The 18,299-nt window shown below is 47.8% G+C and overlaps 1 long non-coding RNA gene across 5 annotated transcripts; it reads right to left on the bottom strand.

Annotated features, from left to right (window-relative positions):
- Positions 1–7,967: 7,967 nt before the first annotated feature.
- On the bottom strand, positions 7,968–18,299 carry LOC140913336 (uncharacterized). 5 transcript variants are annotated; one of them, XR_012159550.2, is made up of 4 exons: positions 17,882–18,289; positions 15,965–16,085; positions 14,277–14,616; positions 7,968–8,227 (listed from the first exon to the last, which is right to left on the bottom strand). It is a non-coding gene; the product is annotated as an uncharacterized LOC140913336 (long non-coding RNA). The 5 variants fall into 5 exon arrangements; XR_012159547.2 differs by having other exon boundaries at positions 14,282–14,616; positions 17,882–18,288; XR_012159548.2 differs by lacking the exon at positions 7,968–8,227 and adding an exon at positions 17,281–17,389 and having other exon boundaries at positions 9,263–14,616; positions 17,882–18,299.

Here is an 18,299-nt window from a genome sequence, read left to right as displayed (position 1 = left end):
TGGCCTAGGACCCCCACTGGTGCTGGGGGGGGGGGACAGGTGGTGGTGCATGGCCCAGGACCTCCACTGGTCTGCGGGGGGACAAATGGCAGCGCATGGCCCAGGGCACCCGCTGGTGGGGGGGAGGGGGAAGGGATAGGCAGCAGCAGCACATGGCCCGGGACCCCTGCTGGTGGCAGGGCTGGCAGGCTCCCTACCCAGCTCCGCGCAGCTCCTCAGAAGCAGCCGGTCCCTGCAGCTCCTAGGGGGAAAAGTCCAGGGGAGCTCCGCGCACTGCCCCCACTACGATGCCAGCTCCACAGCTCCCATTGGCCAGCAACCATAGCCAATGAGAGCTGTGGGGGCAGTGCCTGCAGGCAGGGGCAGCACGCAGCGCCTCCTCGCCCCTCCGCCTAGGAACTGCAGGGACATGCTGGCCGCTTCTGGTGAGCCCCAGCCCCGAGGCAAGTGTTGTCCTGCACCTCAACCCCCTGCCCCAGCTCTGAGCCCTCTCCCACACCCAAACTGCTGCTGCTGGCCCAGGGGCTGCCCGAATGCTCGGGCAGCCCTGGAGCCAGCCCCACCAGCTGCTGCCGAAGTCACAAAGGTCACAGAAAGTCACGGATTCCATGACGTCTGTGACAGACATGAAGCCTTACCCACAACCCCTTGCATTAACTGTAGTAAGCTTTGGTTTAAGTAGATAGGAAAACCATCAGGATCAAGATACAAGTGTTCAGTCCTGCTACCAGCCTATGAGGTGCCTTCATGCCCTTGGTACCTGGAATACATGTGTTCAGAACAAAGAACTAAGGGGTACATCATTGGTACCAGAAAAACAAGGTCAAAAGACCTTGCCTAGCCTCAGATAATGCATACAGTGCCTTTAGACTTGTAAACAAATTGGGTACAAAAAGGATAGCTTTAGAGGTGTGACTTGGGGAGCACATCTTCTGGATAAAGTGCCTTAACAGCGCAGCATGAGATGGCTTCCCAGAAATTGGTGTCATATTGAACCTTTCTTCCCTGTACTATACATCGTTGACTTTTAGCAATAAACCCGACGGATATTGGGTTATTTGGTCCTTGAGTATATTTCATTACTAACCAAAGTGTGGTCACGCAGTTGGCTATGAAATATATTGACCCCCTGGTGAACATTTTAGCAGGAGATTAATTAGCAATACAGTTCAAACTGACCAGTTGCCTCAAAGAGCTGTATGAGTTGACAGAATGAGATGAACAGAAGACACTTTCCTCCACTGAATGTTCAGTCCCACCATGGAACCCCTGTTCTCATCCTGGCTTGCTACAGACATTCCTCCTCTATTATGGCGTCTACCCATTCCCTTTAGCCCTGTTGTCCACAGCAGGGGAACACACCAAGACAGTCCCCAGCTGCACATCTTCCTCCAGTCATCTGGTAGGGATTTCAGTGTCCAGCAGGTAGGGATTTCAGTGTATTTGTTTAGCTAAGACCTTTATACCTGCACTGTTTCTCCCACTGCATGGGGAATGCATGCTGCACTCTTCCAAACAGGAGCAGAGTTACTGCTGGGTATACACGCTGCAGATCCCCAGGGGGAATTCCACCATACGCTCCCATGGCCATGTCAGTCCCCCCTTGCCCAGAACACCCGACCAAGTGGCAAAAGACTTGGCCTGGCCCTAGAAAGACAATGACTCATATTTAATATGAAGAAAGGCACATGCAGGACATCCATAGACAGCAATGATTAGATCCAGCACATCTTTTTCCAAGGCCCTCTCTCCCCTTGGAGCAGGGCTGGTTCCCCTACTATGGTAGCAGTTCCTCTCCCACCATAGCTGCATGCTCTGGTTCACTCCACTGGGAATTAAAGCTGGAGGGACATTTTTGCCACTGGATTTTAGTCCCCGTCTCAGGGATGCTGCTGCTCCTGATGGTACGCTCCTTGTTTCCACTGGACCGCTTATAACGTGCTGTTTGCATACATAGGGTAATGCAGGCCTCAGGTCAACAAACAAGAAATTGCCATCTACACAGCCCTCTATTTGCCTAGGAAGAGGCTCCATTTTGCACTGAGGGAGTGTAGTGTGGGAATATAACACCATCTATCCAGGGTAATCTTACTGCCAGGTATTGTTGGCAGCAACAAGGGCTGGGTTCAATATCTATTTTGAAATTACAAAACAAAACCAACTTGAGCCTCCATCCAGAAATTGGGATCGCTGAATATATCCCCTGGGTACCCTTAATGGCAACACCACTCGCAGCACTGAGTCTGTGTATCAAACGAAGACACCTTCTAGTGAGGGGAGAGGGAACAGCATTAGTTTGGGAAAACACAGCAACAAGGAATCGACAGTATGTGAATAATAAGTTAAACGCCCACCCCGCCCCCACAGTTACTCCATCTCAGTTTCCCCAGCGGCGAGTGGGAATGTCTAGTGAACGAATTCAGCACACCACGTTCCCTGGTCTGCCACTACACTCTCACTCTCAGTTTGTTGATGGGGGTTGGTGACATTCCAGAATCCAGGGGTGCCACCCTTCGCCCTGACTTTGCCTGTAGCTGCAATGCTGCCTTTGGACCATGTTGCTGCTCTACTTGTCCTGTCTGGTCTGTTCACACGGTTCCATGACTACTGAGCCCAACTCTTAGTGATTACAGCTCTAGGGTTGTTGGGCAGGGGGCACGGGCTGCTACATCATCTCTCACCACACGGTCTGTCTTCAGGTGGGATGCCACATATGGATTCTGTAGCTCTATCACCTAGCCCAGCTCTTAGTGATTTCACTGGGTTGTGGGGAGGTGCTCACAAAAACGTCTAAACCCCTCCAGCAGAGCACCTATCCAGCAGCCACTTGGCCCCAGCAAGAGCCAGGGGAGAGCAGAGAAGGAGTAACGTCCTGCCTCCCCTTTCTCCTAGTTCCACTTTCAAGAGAGGTTTTCAAGAGTGTCCAGGAATAGTGAGAGCAAGAAGGAGCCACTAAACTAAACATAACTCCAGGACTTCCCCTTTCTGGCTCAAACCCGTCAAGTTCAAATGAAAAACATAAAATGGCCCAGTCATAAAAGCCCTCATTTCTATTGGCACTGGTCCCTAGAGCGCCTTCACGAGGCCAGGGTGCAGCAAACAAACTGTCCACTACTATTTTCAACATGAGCCCCATGACCCTGGCTTTAGGCTCTGGTGCATTTTTACAGTGCATGGGCAAAAGTCGAGCAGCTAGCCCTAGATGTCAAAAAGTAAAAATCTAACTTCCCTGTTCTTTGCTCTGCAGCCTCTTGGATGATTTCTAATTGCTCTGTTTGCTGCGCTGGGCATCACAAAATGGGGAAGAGATGGCCAGCCCTCTATGGAGATAGAGGTGGTTAGGGACTATTTAGAAAAGCTGGACGTGTACAAGTCCATGGGGCCGGACGAGTTGCATCCGAGAGTGCTGAAGGAATTGGCGGCTGTGATTGCAGAGCCATTGGCCATTATCTTTGAAAACTCGTGGCGAACCGGGGAAGTCCCGGATGACTGGAAAAAGGCTAATGTAGTGCCAATCTTTAAAAAAGGGAAGAAGAAGGATCCTGGGAACTACAGGCCAGTCAGCCTCACCTCAGTCCCTGGAAAAATCATGGAGCAGGTCCTCAAAGAATCAATCCTGAAGCACTTGCATGAGAGGAAAGTGATCAGGAACAGCCAGCATGGATTCACCAAGGGAAGGTCATGCCTGACTAATCTAATCACCTTTTATGATGAGATTACTGGTTCTGTGGATGAAGGGAAAGCAGTGGATGTATTGTTTCTTGACTTTAGCAAAGCTTTTGACACCGTCTCCCACAGTATTCTTGTCAGCAAGTTAAGGAAGTATGGGCTGGATGAATGCACTATAAGGTGGGTAGAAAGCTGGCTAGATTGTCGGGCTCAACGGGTAGTGATCAATGGCTCCATGTCTAGTTGGCAGCCGGTATCAAGTGGAGTGCCCCAAGGGTCGGTCCTGGGGCCGGTTTTGTTCAATATCTTCATAAATGATCTGGAGGATGGTGTGGATTGCACTCTTGGCAAATTTGCGGATGATACTAAACTGGGAGGAGTGGTAGATACGCTGGAGGGGAGGGATAGGATACAGAAGGACCTAGACAAATTGGAGGATTGGGCCAAAAGAAATCTGATGAGGTTCAATAAGGATAAGTGCAGGGTCCTGCACTTAGGACGGAAGAACCCAATGCACAGCTACAGACTAGGGGCCGAATGGCTAGGCAGCAGTTCTGCGGAAAAGGACCTAGGGGTGACAGTGGACGAGAAGCTGGATATGAGTCAGCAGTGTGCCCTTGTTGCCAAGAAGGCCAATGGCATTTTGGGATGTATAAGTAGGGGCATAGCGAGCAGATCGAGGGACGTGATCGTTCCCCTCTATTCGACATTGGTGAGGCCTCATCTGGAGTACTGTGTCCAGTTTTGGGCCCCACACTTCAAGAAGGATGTGGATAAATTGGAGAGAGTCCAGCGAAGGGCAACAAAAATGATTAGGGGACTGGAACACATGAGTTATGAGGAGAGGCTGAGGGAGCTGGGATTGTTTAGCCTGCAGAAGAGAAGAATGAGGGGGGATTTGATAGCTGCTTTCAACTCCCTGAAAGGGGGTTCCAAAGAGGATGGCTCTAGACTGTTCTCAATGGTAGCAGATGACAGAACGAGGAGTAATGGTCTCAAGTTGCAGTGGGGGAGGTTTAGATTGGATATTAGGAAAATCTTTTTCACTAAGAGGGTGGTGAAACACTGGAATGCATTACCTAGGGAGGTGGTAGAATCTCCTTCCTTAGAGGTTTTTAAGGTCAGGCTTGACAAAGTCCTGGCTGGGATGATTTAACTGGGAATTGGTCCTGCTTTGAGCAGGGGGTTGGACTAGATGACCTTCTGGGGTCCCTTCCAACCCTGATATTCTATGATTCTATGATTCTATGATGCTTAACCATGGGAACCCTAACCCTAGCTCCAAGTATCATACCCCTAGGATCCCTAACTATAGTGCCAAGTACCCTAACCACTGAACACTAATCTTAGCTTGGGAAGTCCTACCCATAAGAAACCTATTCCTAGGAAGGGGTGCACTACCCATATGACCCGCCCCTCCCACCCAAGCGCCAAGCACTTGACCCACATGAACCCTAATCCTAAGGTGGGGAGCCCTAAATTTAGAACTGCCCCCCCAGCCAAAGCTCTAAGTAACCTGCCCACAGGAAGCCTAAGGCAGGGAGCTGTACCAATAGGAACCCTAACTCTAGGATGGGAACCCCTACCCATATGAACCGTAAAAAAGGCTTCAAATTTCCAAACTATAGGGACCCTAACGCCAACTGCAATAGGCATAGAAATCCTAACTGTAGGGCAGGGAGCCCTACCCACAGGCACCCTAACTGTAGGGTGGGGCCCCCATCCATAGGCAACCTAACCCTTGTTCCAACTACCCTAATCATAGAAAGCCTAACCTTAGGAGAGGGAGCACTACTCATAGGCAACCTATTCTTAGTACGGGGAGCCTTACCCTTAGCAATCCTCACCCTAGAGTGGGGAGCCATACCCATAGGAAACCTCAGCCTAGCGCCAAGTACCCTAACCACAGAATCCTAACCCTTGGACAGGGAGCCTCACACATAGGAATCTAACTACTGGGTGGGAAACCATCTCCATAGTAATCCTGACCCTAGGGTAGGAGCCCTAACCCTAACTAAAGCTCCAAATATCCTTATCATAGGAACCTAGCCCCTGCACCAACTACCTTAGCCATAGGAACCTTAACCCTAGCGGCTTCTTCTAGTGCTTGCTCATGTCCATTCAGCTTAGGCATGTGTGCTCTCCACATGTTTTTTCCCCACAGCAGTAGCCAAAGGGGACCGGCTCCGGAGCCCCGTGGAGTGGCATGCATATGCCGCAGTATATAGGGCACCACCGGCTCCCCCTACCCACAGTTCCTTCTTGCTGCCAGTGATGGTGCTGGATCTGTTGCTGCTTCAGCTAACACAGTTGCTTTCTTGTTCGTACGAACGTGTTAATTCTTGTATATAGTTTTCTCTTAGTGTTAGTAAATCCCTAAGCTCTAGTTAGAGACTTCGGAGGTCCCAAACAGGATTTTGCCTCGGGACAGGGCATGCCCCGGACCCCAGGCTTTAATCCTTGTGATCGCTGCAAGAGGCCCATGTCCATTAGTGAGCCACACAGCAGCTGTCTGCATTGCTTGCACAAAGGGCACATTAGTGAAAAGTGCAACATTTGCAAGTCCTTCCAGCCAAGGACTAAGAAGGAGTGCGATATTTGTTTGAGAGTGCTCCTTATGGAGTCAGCCTGCACCCTGGCATTGAGCACCGTGACCTCGGTATGCAGCACCCCACCAGGCCCATCCACTGGCCGGCGATGGTCCCCATCTGTGGCTCCAACCAAGAAGCCCAAGAAGACAGTGCGAGGTTGGTCTCCAAGCTCCTGCAAGGGGAAGGATAAGACTGGGTGCAAGCAAGGTCCCATGCCAGGAAACTCTTCATCCCAGTAGGGCTCTCGGGTCCAAGCTGTGGTTGAGCAGCATAGCCCAACTCGCTCCCTGCCAGCTACCCTGGATAGTGGCAGAGGCCTCCACCAGCTCTGGGTACCATCCATCCCGGAGGCCCTGCGGGCTGTGCAGAAGACCATGTCCCTCACAGTGCTGCCCACACTGGCTCCTGTGGTTCCCCGATCATGTGGTAAATCCACATTCAGACCTCCATGGTCCCCACCTCAGTGGCACCATTCCCCATCATGGGGGACATCCCGCAAGCGCTCGCCCTCCTGTAGTTGCCAAGCCTCTGACCGTGAAAGGCAGGTGCAGTGAAGCCCCATTTGGTCCCTGGTCCTTGGACACGGGCTGAGAGGCTTGAGGTGCAGCTTGCCAGCTCTGAGCACAGAGCTCTGGAGGCACGCCCCCCCCAGGCAGGAGTACCGGTTCTGGCACTCGCTATCTCTGAGACCATGGTACCGCTCCAGGGACCCATCGAGGGATTGACTCTACCATTACTCAGACTGTCACCGATCCCCTAGGAGGGCATCACTGCATATGGGTGCTTCCTGGCACCGGGCCCGTTCTGACTCCTGGTCCTGCTCCTCATCCTGGTACTGTTTGTCAAGCGCGAGACGTAGATGGCCGGCTCCAGGCCGTCGTGGATCCATCAAGCGCCACCGGTCCCCAAGACCTTGTTCCAGATCGGTCTCCAAGTGGATTGATTGGCATTGGTTGGGGCACAGCCACCATTCCGCTCTGTCCTGGTCGACTGGGAGTGACCGCTCAGGATCCAGCCCTGGTTCGGAGTGAGATTTCCTGACAGTCGGCACCAAAACCGGCCCCGTGGCTGGAGTCATGGTACCCATGGAACCTGTCAGGGTTCATCCAGTCCTCCCAGGCCACCTGCTCAATGTCAGGAGCCTCAGAGAGATCAGTTGCCTCTCTCTCCCACCCTCTTCCGGTGCATGAAGCCTCAGGCACAAGGACCCCGCAAGTCCAAGAGGGAGTAGGGGAGCAAGCTACTGGGCCACTAATGGTTGTGGAGGACCCTACAACACCAGCATCCTCCACATCATCACCAAACAAGGCTATAACAGGGCCCCCTCTCTTGGTTCTTCCGGATGACGCTAAAGCGCACCAGGAATTACTGAAATGGGTCACCGCCAACCTGGGTCTTCAGGTGGAGGAGTTAGAGGAGCCCTCGGACTCTCTCTTCGATGTCCTCTGCTCCACGGCACCAGCCAGGGTGGCTTTGCCCCTTCATGAAGGGGTGTCAAAGATCACCAATGGCCTGTGGCAAACTCCTTCCTCCCTGCGTCCCATCTCCAAGAGGGCTGAGCGCAAGTACTTTGTGCCATCCAAAGGCCACAAGTACCTGTACTCCCACCCAGCTCTCAACTCCCTAGTGATGGAGGCAGTTAGCCACAGGGAGCAACAGGGTCAACCCGGGGCTACCCCTAAGAATAAAGACTCCAAGAGACTAGACTTGGTTGAGTGTAAGGTTTATTCGTCCTCTAGTTTCCAGTGGAGGGTGGCCAACCATCAGGCCCTGCTGGGACGCTATGACTTTAACATGTGGCAAGCCATGCCAAGTTTGAGGGCTTACTTCCTGAGGCTTCTAGGAAGGAGTTCCAGGCAATCATGGAGGAGGGTGATGCTATGTATCAGGCATCCTGGCTGCTCCCCTTTGGCTTGTCCACGGAGGCTCAGCAGTTGATGCAAGACCTTCCCTTCGATGGGCAAGCCCTGTTTACAGAACAGACAGACAATAAGCTCCATGGCCTCAAGGACTCCTGCACAACCCTTAAAACGCTCAGCCCATATGTTCCCATCCCTGCCTGCAAGCGGTTCAAGCCATAGCAGCCTCACGCCAGGGCAGCCCCCTTGCCAGGAGCCTCCCCATAAGAAATAAGGCTACAAGCAGTGTCCTAGCCACTAGCCTTCGCAGGCTTCTCAGCTAAGCTCAGCCCGCAATAAGCAGGTGGGCAAGCACTCATTTTGAGAGCATGCCTGAGGGCGAACTACCAGATTGTTCCCAGGATCCTTCCTCCCCTATTTTTGCCAACCGCCTTTCTCCTTTCCTCCCTGCGTGGGCATCTATAACATTGGATTGATGGGTCCTCAGTATGGCGGTGTGGGATTATACCCTTCAGGTGCTTTCCACCCTCCTTCCTACTCCCCCCGTCCCTCTTCAGGGACCCTTCTGACGAGAATCTCCTTGCACAGGCGGTAGAGGAGTTACTGCAGCTAGGTGTGCTGGAGGTCGTTCCTTCAGAGTACAGGAATAAGGGATTCTATTCCAGTTACTTTTTAGTCCCAAAGGCCAAGGGGAGTCTGTGACCTATCCTGGACCTGCAAGAGTTGAACCGCTTCTGAGTGAAGTTAATGTTGCTCTGGGTAGAGGGCTTGGAGCTAGGGTTAGGCTTCCTATGGGTAGAGATACCCACAAGACAGTTATCTTTTTCTGTAACTGGTGTTCTTCGAGATGTGTTGCTCATGCCCATTCCACAACCCGTCCTCCTTCCCCACTGTCGGAGTTTCCAGCAAAAAGGAACAGAGGGTGGGGTGAGCCGGAGGCACCCTATATACTGTGGCATATGCACACCACTCCAGGGGGCGCCAGAGCCAGTTCCCACGAATACTGCTAAGGGAAAAAATTGCCGGTACTGGTGCATGTGGCGAGCACACACACCTAAGTTGAATGGACATGAGCAACACATCTCAAAGAACATCAGTTACAGAAAAAGGTACCTGCCTTGTGTATATCTCTACCCATAGGAATCCTAACCCTAGCTCTACGCACTCTACCCAGAGAAACATTAACTTTGGCTCCCTAACCATCGAACCCTAACGATAGGGTGGGGAGCCCTACCCATTGAACCCCTAACCCTAAGGCGGGGAACCATACCCACAGGAACCTTAACCCAAGGGCTAGAAGCCCTACCCGTACGGACCCTAACCCTAGCTCCAATACCTTAACTATAGGAATCCTAACCCTACTGCATAGATACGTACCCATAGGAATCCTAAACCTAGTGCAGGGAGGCCTACCCATGGGAACCCTAACCCTAGCTCCAAGTATCATACCCCTAGGATCCCTAACCAGAGCTCTAAGTACCATAATCAGAGGAACCCTAACCTTAGGGCAGGGAGCACAACCATATCAACCTTAACTTGAGCTCCAAGTACCCTACCCATAAGAACATTAACCCTAGCGCCAAGTACCCTAACCATAGAAACCTAACCCTGGGTGGAGGGTGGGGCGGGAGGGTAAGTGTGCTACCCATAGGACTCCCTAACCTTAGGGTGGGGAGCCCCACCTATATGAACTAAAGCTAACTCCAGTTACCTTAGCCAAAGGAACCCTAACCCTACGACAGGAAGCCCAACCCATAGGAACCTTAACACTAGGACAGGAAGTTCCACCCATGAAAACCTTAGGGCAGGGAGCACTACCCATATCAACCCCAACCTGAGCACCAAGTACCCTACCCATAGGAACCCTAATCTGCGGGCAGGGATTCTTACCTGTAGGAACCCTCAACCCCGGATCCAAGTACCCTGCCCATAGGAACCCTAACCCTAGGGCAGAGAGCTATATCAATAGAAATGCTAACCCTAGCTCCAAGTCCCCTAACCCCTAAGAACGCTAACCCTAGCTCCAATACCCTAACTATAGAAGCCCTAACCCTGGTGCAGAGATTTGTATCCATAGGTATCATAATCCTATTGCAGGGAGGCCTACCTATAAGAAACTAAGCCTAGCTCCAAGCATCCTACCCCTACAATCCCTAACTATAGCTCCAAGTACCCTAACTATAGGAACTCTTACTCCAGGGTGGGGAGCCGTATCCATAGGAACCCTAACTCCAAGAACCCTAATCATAGGAACCCTAACCTTAGCACAAGGTCCCTACCCATAGGAACCCTAACCTTTGCTCCAAGTACCCAGAGGACTCCCTAGCCTTAGGATGGGGAGCCCTATGCATATGAACCCTAAAGCTAACTGCACCTAACTTAACCATAGGACCCCTATCCCTAGAATAGGAAGCCCTATCGATAGGAACCCTAACCCTAGCTCCAATACCATAATTATAGGAACCCTAGTCCTCGTGCAGAGATTCGTACTCCTAGGAATCCTAAACCTAGTGTGGGGAAGCCTACCCATGAGAATCCTAACCCTAGCTCCAAGTACCCTATCCAATAGGAACCCTAACCCTAAGGTGAGGAGCTGTACCTGTAGGAACCATAACTCTAGGGTGGGGAGGCCTACCTATAGCAACCCTAATCCTAGAGTGAGGAACTCTACCCATTGGAACCCTTACCCTAGGACGGTGAGCCCTACTCATAGGAACCCTATCCCTAGCTCCTATTTCCCTAACCATTTTGTTAGCATGTGTTGCAGCTTCGGCTAGCCACCCAAGAACATACCATTGATTCTGGGGAGGTACATACTCAGGGCAGCAGCCCAAGCTGCCACCCTTTAGTGCGCTAGCTTGAGCAGATCTAATGCAGATATGTCTCTATGCAAGCTAGGAATCACATGCCCAGCTACAGTCCAGACATAGCCTCAGAATAAGCAAGGAACAGTGCATATCAGATGGATGCAACAGGATCCTTCTGAGTTGCAGGCAGTACTGCCACAATTCTCCAGCATATTTATCCAACCCAGTCCTGGAAAGAGGATTTGGCCCCAAGTACACAGAAGTGCACAGGGAGAGGAAGTATGGTCTAGTGATTAGGGCAGAAGTCTAGGACTTGAGAGGGACCACAGACTTCTTATGTGATTTGGGCACATTACTTAGACTCCAACTCAGTTCCCCATCTGTAAAAAGGGGATAACAGCACTTCCTCACCTCACAGGGGTATTGTGAGGATAACTACACTAAAGAAAATACCATCCTGGCCACTATGGATGTAAAAGCCAACATTCCACACAAAGATGGACTACAGGCTATCAGGAACAGTATCCCCGATAATGTCACACAAACTTGGTGGCTGACCTTTGTGACTTTGTCCTCACCCTCAACTATTTCACATTTGGGGACAATATATATCTTCAAGTCAGCAGCACTGCTATGGGTACCCACATGGTCCCACAGTATGCCAACATTTTTATGGCTGACTTAGAACAACACTTTCTTAGCTCCCGTCCCCTAATGCCCCTACTCTACTTGCACTACATTGATGACATCTTCATCGTCTGGACCTATGGAAAAGAAGCTTCTGGCTTCTCAGCTTCTCAGCTAGGGACACTCAGAGCATGGGGTTGCATCCCTGACCATCCTGGCTAATAGCCATTGATAGACCTAGCCTCCATTAATTTATTGAACCTTGTTATAATTTTGCCCTTCACAACATTCACTGGCAACTCAACTACTTTGTTGATGGGGCCCAACAATTGTGTTAATAAACCTTGGCCAGCTGGTGCCTGAGCAAATGTTCATAACTAATCTCTTCAAATCTAATAATTGCTAAAGTAATTGCAAAGGATGATGAAATCCTTCCTCTTTCTGTGTTTGTTACTTGCTGGACTTTATGAGGTTGTCATCATTTCAATGGCCATGAAGATCATAAGGCTACAAATCCCAAGGAACGCAGTCCCCATATTGAAAGCAATGGTACAAATGAAAACATGGTCCATCTCAAACAAGCTCTTAGAATTGCTGACTTTGCATTTAGATGCTTGTGATAAATGAAAGGAGTGGGAAGTAGCTCACTTTTATGGACACCCAGACAGCCAGTTAGCTATAAATCCCTCTTGGTAGTTGTTCTCTACTTGCTTTACCTGTAAAGGGTTAAAAAGTCTCCCTGCACAGGTAAAAGGAAGGGAGTGCGCACTTAACCAAAAAGGCCAATGGGAGGGCTAGAACTTTTTAAAATTGGGGGAAAAAAACACTTTCCCTTTGTCTGTCTGTATTGTTCTCCTGAAGAGCAGAGACAGTGCTGGAACAATGCTGTAAAAAGCTTTGGGCCAGGTATGAAAAATCACCAGATCATACCTAGAAACTACTCATTTGGAACCCCAGATAGGTAAGTAGATCAGGAAATGTCTAGGAAGACGTGATTAGGTTTAATCTCTTTTGTTTCTTTATGGCTTGTGGACTCCTCTGTGCTAACCTCAGGTGCTTTTGTTTTGCTTGTAACCTTTAAGCTGGACCTCAAGCGAGCTATCTGGATGCTTAATTGTTTTTTTTTTAAATCTAGCAAAAAGCCTAAGTTCCAAATGTATTTTCTTTCTTTTTGTTTTTAATAAAATTTACCTTTTTTTAAGAACAGGATTGGGTTTGTGTGTCCTAAGAGGTTTGTGCATATGTTGCTTAATTAGCTGGTGGCAACAGCTGATTTCCTTTGTTTTCTTTCTCAGCTCTTCCCCAGGGGTGGGTGGGTGAAAGGGCTTGAGGATACCCCACAGGAAGGAATTCCCAAGTGCCCCTTCCTGGGTCCTCAAAGGGGTTTTTGCACTTGGGTGGTGGCAGCATCTACCCATCCAAGGTCAGAAAAAAGCTGTAACCTTGGGAGTTTAATAAAAGCCTCGAGTGGCCAGTATTAATTTTTAGAATCCTTGCGGCCCCCACCTTCTACACTTCAAGTGCCAAAGTGGGGAATCAGTCTTGACAATGCTACAAACAGGTTACTTCAGACCCAGGTGCAACTGGCAAAAATATTTTCTTTTCTCCAGTGAGCTCTCCACTGCCTTTGTGATGCTGACACTCGGAGCTAAATCGGCTACATTGAGTCAGCGTCATGGAGGACTCACTTTTAACCTAACAGAGATTGAGGATCAGGAGATACATGAAGTCTTTCCTCATGTCATCCACAAGCTAAACCGTCCTGACAGCAAGATCCAGCAAAGTATGGAAAATGCCTTTTTTTTTGTAGATGAGAACTTGAAATTTCTACAGAAGTTTTTAGAAGACCTCAAAAGCTTGTATGAAGCAATTTTCTCCACTGATTTCAGGAATTCCAGAGAAGCCAGGAAACAGACCAATCATTACATAAAGAAATCTCAGGGGAAAACTTTCAAATTGGTGAAGGATCTTGATCCATTCACTGTAATGGTTCCAGTTAACTATATACACTTTGAAGATAAGATTTATAAGATGGATCTTGACTACAATGCAAGGTTTGGTGACTGATATATATAAAGGAAATGGTAATTTATTTTTAACAGGACACTGTTGAGATTGTTAAACCTATGTCTTCTCATAAATGATACAATAATGTTTTCTTTCACTTTGTTTCTTCATACATCAAGAATCAGGTGAAGAAGCAGAGATACAAGTTGCTGGGATTATATGGATGCATGTGTGTGTAACCCTTCTGCCCGTCAGAGTTGGCAGCAACAAGGGCCGGGTTCAATATCTAGGGGTTCCATTCCAATAACACAATGCAAAACCGGCTCGAGCCCCCACCCAGTGACCTGGGACAAATATATTCCACCCCCGCTGGGCGCCTCCAAGAGGCAATACTTCCCCTCTCGCAAGCACATAGTCTGAGTGTAGCAAAAGTCTTTTAATAACAGAGAGAAACAATGTGGCATTATGTTGGGGAAACACCACCAACAGGATTCATAACACAACCCATGAGCAAAAACAACCCCACCCCAGGCAAATTGGGGCATGCCCTTTTCCCTTTGGTTCTTGAGTCCAGCAACCCCAAATCACCCAAAGTCCCAAAAGTCCAATGCCCCAAAAGTCTCTGTCCCTGGTCAGGGCAGCCCCAGAGTTCGAAAGTTTATCGGCGGAGCTTTACCTCCCAACCTGGGTGGAAATGGGACGGGGGTAAGAGGCACCTTACGTGATCTGAAGCTGACCGCCCCATAGCTCCATAGCGGTGCTCCGCTCCGCCAGCCGCCCCACAAAACTCCTTCGCTCAGCTGCACTCCGCTCCACCAGCCGCCCCACGAACTCCTTCGCTCAGCTGCGCTCCGCTCCGCCAGCCGCCCCACGAACTCCTTCGCTCAGCTGCGCTCCGCTCCGCTCCACCAGCCGCCCCACGAACTCCTTCGCTCAGCTGCGCTCCGCTCCGCCAGCCGCCCCACGAACTCCTTCACTCAGCTCCACGGCCCACAAGCAGCTCCTGCCATCCACACACTGCTCCGCGTCGAACTGCTTCACCAGCCATCCCGCAACCTGCTCCACAATATATCTTCAGGCTCACCCACTACTTAACACAACACTCAGTGATTTCAGCTCTTAGGTGAATTCAGCTTATAGTAGGGGAGCCCCAGTGCTGGTGCACTGTCAGCCCAAAGTGAGCTCAGCAGCCTATAACTAGACTTCTAATGAAATCAAAATTAGCTCTGATATTCCACAGTGGAGAGAGGAGGAAGTGCAATCAGCATGTAAGGCCCTCACCAAGGGGCCCATGCCACCAAGTATTAATACTTGTCCCCAGCCTCTCTCCATTCACACAGTTTTGGAACCCATGACCCTTGCCTAGCGAGTGCTACTTAGTTGATGGTGAATCCCTCCATCATAACAAAAGGCCACGTACAGTTCCAAGCACAGTTCCCATAATCAGGGTAATAACAATTTATTCTTTCTGCCCCAATAACAGAGACACTGGGGATCCCACAGCAGCCAAAGTGACCATTTGGGCAGCTATGGTCTCATTCTAGGCGTGGTGGGTGTGCCTATGCAAATGAGATCAGCCCCTGAAGTTCTTTTCCACAACTTGCCACACCTCACCACCAGATGTCAGGGTGGAGCTCATCCTGACACTGCTTACATGTGCTCTGGTGTTCATTTGTCCATCTGGTTATTATCTAGGCCAAATCAAACTTGATGGGAAGTCTTCTGCATTGTCCGAATGGTACTGAGCACTGGCACTTAAGAAGGAAAGAGGAGTGTGGTGGCTAAAGCATGAGACATTCTCTGGGACATTGGGCAGGTCACATAATCCTCTGCACATCAATTTCCTTATCTGTAAAGAGGCAATTAAAATACTTCCCTATCTCATTAAGGCATTGTGAAGGTTAAAGGTGACCCTAAAAATAAAAAGATACTGGACTTCTGCCCGTGTTTGTTTCCTTTTCATAGATAAAAATGTCCCGAAAGGGTTGCCTAATACAAAATATTCACACCTTGTCTCCCCTGGAAGGCTCTATGGATGATTGGAGAGCTAGTAGGTTTATAATTTCAGAGATACCAAGTTTCAGAGTAGCAGCCGTGTTAGTCTGTATCCGCAAAAAGAAAAGGAGTACTTGTGGCACCTTAGAGGCTAACAAATTTATTTTTAAATTTGCATCCGATGAAGTGAGCTGTAGCTCATGAAAGCTTAAGCTCAAATAAATTGGTTAGTCTCTAAGGTGCCACAAGTACTCCTTTTCTTTTTTTAGAGATACCAAGGAAGTTTAACCTTAATAAATGCAGAGGAAAAGCCATACTAGGGCATCCTCCAACAAAAACCAGGGGAGGAAGACTTGACATCTCTGGTATTTCTAAGGTAAAAACTAAGGAGAAAGACCAGAAAAAGTACCTCTCAGGCCTTCTTTATGTAAGCAATGATGGTATCATCCTAATGTATTTTCTGTCATTTGTAGAACACCTTTAATTCATTAATGGTGCGAAAGCCTTTTGTTATCCTTGGAGAGAAGAGACTGTAGAAATGCAAAGTATTATTATAATTAATCTATTGAGTTTTTGTGGAGAGCTGCTACCTCTAAAATTACATACAAGAAATCACTTAGCCATTAAATTCTAAGCAAATTCCTCTCTCTTTTTCTCATGCAGAATCATAAGTAAATTTATTCCGATTTTAATTAAGCTGGCTATGCATGTAAACCTTATTTTACATACTTTGATTTATAAGATTATTCCCAGGTTCTAAGTGCTTTTTAAATTTCCTTAGAAACACAAAGATACCAGGATATTTTTTGAAATGGAAATTTGCTTTGTTTGATCTTATCATCCTTATCAGAGCTATGTGAATAATGGATTTTTTGGTTTGCTGGCAATTCTGAAAAATTGGGGAAAAAATTGTTTTGGATCAAACCAAAAATTAAATTTTTCAAAGTTGCTTGTAAATTGAAAAGTGTGTGTTTATGTGAGTGTGTAATTTTGGGTTCAATAAAATGTTTTATTTCAACAAAATCAAAATGCTTCGATTTTAAAGGAAATTTTGAAACAAAATAACATCATGGACTAAAAAATTGGTACATTTCATTTAGAAAATATCAAAATGTGTAAAAAATCATTTTTAAATTTTTTTGTTTGTCTTGTTCTGTTAATTGAAACATTTTGGCAAAACTGACATCAATTTGTGAATTGTTTCGATGTTACTAAATCTGCAATTTTTCCTGAAAAAACTTTTGGTTGAAAGATTTGGCTGAAAATCTTTTGCCCAACACTAGAGTGGATATCCCTTTTTAAATTTATAATTTGAGTAATCTCTCTGGAATCTCTGGGGAGCCTGAGCTGAACTTTTCAAAGGTGAATGTGTAATTTCTGATTCAACAAACAGTATAACTAATTTAGCAAAAAATCACACTCTTAAACCAAATACTTATGCCAGAACAAAAGCTGTATGTGTAGACCAGGCCTAAGAGGAGAATCAGGTACACTGTGTTTAACTCTTGCAGCATTTTAACAAATCTTTGACATACCAGTATGTACAAAAGTGTAGAAACACACCAGCAAAAGTCAATAAGACTCATGGCTGATCATCAAAACCAAATTCAGCACCACTTAAAAAAAGTTACCGCACATAAGCTTGTATATGGATTTAGTACCTTTTATATCCACTTAAGTAAGCATCTTAAACTCTGCTGTAAACAGAGCAATGCTCATACATACCTATTTTCCCCTCTATAAAAGGGAAAAACATATTTACAATCCTTAGGAGACAGGCACCAGAACTGAGAGCAGGGCAACTGTCTTTCTCGTGCTGTCAATATTTCTCCTGCTGGAAGCCAGGCAGCATGTGGAAAAAGGAGGATGGAGCAGACATAGAAGGGTGAGGAAAGGAGCGGGGGAGCCTTTCATGCTTTGTCAAGGTATTGGATAATTATAATTTTGAAGACCTGTTAATTAAAATTACAATGTGCTACAAAACATAGATAGTTCCCCACACAGAGTTCATTAGATTTTTAGTACCAATCATCTCTTTGTACAATTTCCTAAAATGCATTAAAAATAGAATGTGCACTAACTGGTCGTGTGGACAACAATCTCTCTTTAAGGGACAAAACCAAATGGCTTCCCATTAAATTTAGTTCCCATTTCAGCCAGACGTCCTCTGTCAGAGAATTCAGTTCTGTTCATCCCCTGATGGCTGCCTCTGTCAGATTTGCTATACAGAATTGACTGTTTTCTATATTTGCCTCAAATTCATCCATAAACTAAACTGCATATAACATGAATTCAAAATTTCAGGAAAAATTAATCCAGTACTTACAGTAATTCAAAAGGATCCTGCCATGCCCAGGTGATCTGCTCTTCTCTTTGCTGTATTATTTACTACTAAACAGTATTAAGCACAGTAAATATGATTCTTATCAAATAAAAAATATCATAAAGAATATAGAGTAAACAATAAGGCAGTTCGTTTTTTTGAACACCTAAAGCCAGATGCCCACTGTCCAGTACAGAATGGAGCCAATGCTAAGGGCATCATATAGACGGGAGCAGTGACTATGCTGTTTGCTGTTCCCCAGCTTTTCGGTTTGCATATGCGTAATTAGAGCTTCACTGAAATGAGAAACCCATGCACACAAGCAGCTGCCTGAACACTATGGTTCCCTGGCATAGGCACTAAACTTAATTTCCGAAAAGCTACACAGGTGAGGATTGCTCAGATGAGCGTTATCGTCCAG

The sequence above is a fragment of the Lepidochelys kempii genome, chromosome 6, assembly GCF_965140285.1.
Source record: "Lepidochelys kempii isolate rLepKem1 chromosome 6, rLepKem1.hap1, whole genome shotgun sequence".
Taxonomy (NCBI): Eukaryota; Metazoa; Chordata; order Testudines; family Cheloniidae; genus Lepidochelys; species Lepidochelys kempii.
The sequence above is the reverse complement of the archived record's forward strand: the minus strand, read 5'-3'. Positions and strand labels throughout refer to the sequence as shown.